At 34.4% G+C, this 2,139-nt stretch overlaps 1 long non-coding RNA gene across 1 annotated transcript; it reads right to left on the bottom strand.

Annotated features, from left to right (window-relative positions):
* Positions 1 to 690: 690 nt before the first annotated feature.
* LOC106118964 (uncharacterized) lies at positions 691 to 2,105 on the bottom strand. The gene is made up of 2 exons (XR_001227944.1): positions 1,908 to 2,105; positions 691 to 956 (listed from the first exon to the last, which is right to left on the bottom strand). It is a non-coding gene; the product is annotated as an uncharacterized LOC106118964 (long non-coding RNA).
* Between the last annotated feature and the right edge of the window lie 34 nt (positions 2,106 to 2,139).

Here is a 2,139-nt window from a genome sequence, read left to right as displayed (position 1 = left end):
TTCCATGTTGACGCCTTAAGATAATATTCGAGCTTGTTTTCTTGATGATTGATTCAAAAAGAGATTGCAGATTAATGTTTTTGAAAAGCTATCGAATAATTCTTGTACAGTGTTTCATTCAATTTGGATCTTAAGGATCGGACATTGTCTTTGGCTATAAAAGATTCGTGTTAAATTAATTTCACTTTTTGTATTATTTAATGTAATTTGTATCGGCGAGGGGATTGTTGTTGACTTGATATATTTTATATCGCGGCGTCGTCACAAGCCGCGCTGTCGGAGCTGACTTCTTTGTGACCAATGACTATTGACACAATGTGAAATAAAGCATATTTAGTTTTATGATTAACCTTGTTTTATTTTCATATTCAAGGCAATATATATCTTTATATATATAATTCTTCTGTGAGTGTGCATGTCACTGAACTTCTCTCAAACGACTGGAGCGATTTTGATGAAATTTTTTGTGTGTGTTCAAGGGGATCTGGGAATGGTTTAGATTCACAATTTTCATCATTTATTAACTTCATATTAATTTATTCAAATTAAAGACGTGTAGACAGGACAACGTATGTCGGGTCCGCTAGTACTATATATATTCATTTTCAAAAATCGAGATTTCATTTTAATTTTGTATACGTATTTTATACAACATAAGGAATTATGTAAGAGGCAATTTATAAAAACGTGTTGTAATAAAAAATATATTTATTATGCAATAAATCTAGTATCTATTTCCACAGAGCGTCTAGTCAAGCGACAGTGTTGCAAGTGGAAAAAGTTACTAAAGATTTTTCAGTCATACAAAACATCATTGATTCATAACCAAATATTTTATACATAATATATACAACATGTAAAAAATAACATAATTCAATATAAAAACAAAATGTTCTTAATTTAATATTCAATGGTGATGCATTTCGTCTTTAGGTACTCGTTGAGAGCTTCTTGACCTGAAAATAAGAACATTTCATTAGAATTTTCTATAATATCGACTTATAAGTATAGAACTATTAGTTGTTGATAGCAAAATATAGATGGCGCTTAATTTAAAATTCCTGATCATTGACTTTGAAGACTAGAGAAGTACAGTCAGCGTCATATAGATCGTCACAGACAAGATATGCAAATATATAGGTACATCAAAAGTAATCAATTATATCGGTACAACAAAAGTCCTCAAAATAATAGATACATTCACCCTGCTCAAATACATCGGTACATACACAGCGTCAAATATATCAAAAAGTACCTAATAACTACGGCGATAGAGTTTAATTAAATGTGCTTCGATATTAAAATTAAAAAGTTTAAATATAAAAAAAAATAGTTGCTTGGGATTTGAACCGCCGAACTTACGTACCAACGGCGGCGAACGGTAAGGCCACGAGACCAAACTAGCATATATGATGACAAACTTAAATTTGATGTTGGTTTTATCTACCTAATATCTGTCATCCGCGTCGAACACTTTTAGTAAATTTTGAAAAATGGTTTGATGCAAAGTGTCAAATGAATGTAACAGCAGTAGTTTATTCCAAATTGTATCACAAGTATATAGAGATAGAGTTCAATTTTGTCAAATGTACCGATATTTTTGCGCACCTTGACTGCTTCGTTACTTATGACGCTGTGGCTGCTACGATATTTATGAGCATCTTGCATGTACTCATATATTTGACGCTGTGTATGTACCGATGTATTTGAGCAGGGTGAATGTATCTATTATTTTGAGGACTTTTGTTGTACCGATATAATTGATTACTTTTGGTGTACCTATATATTTGCATATCTTGTCTGTTACGATCTATATGACGCTGACTGTACATAGGAGGGCAAATCTAGGCAAATAAAGGTAAAAGAAATATCTTTACCTAGAAGCTAGATGTAAATTCTACACTTACCTAGATCCTTGCCGAAGCCGGATTGCTTGAAGCCACCGAAGGGCGCAGCGACGTCTGTCTTGTTGTATGTATTGATGAAGACAGTGCCGGCGTCGACGCGCTCCGCGGCCGCCAGCGCGCGCGACACGTCACGAGTGAACACGCCGCTCGCCAGACCGTACTCAGTCCCGTTAGCACGTCGGATCACGTCATCTATGTTCCTGGAATAGTATAGACAGATGTTGTCGTTTTA

The sequence above is a fragment of the Papilio xuthus genome, unplaced genomic scaffold (genome assembly GCF_000836235.2).
Source record: "Papilio xuthus unplaced genomic scaffold, Pxut_1.1 DF829344.1, whole genome shotgun sequence".
In the NCBI taxonomy this organism is placed as follows: Eukaryota; Metazoa; Arthropoda; class Insecta; order Lepidoptera; family Papilionidae; genus Papilio; species Papilio xuthus.
This window is presented reverse-complemented; position numbering and strand designations above follow the sequence as displayed.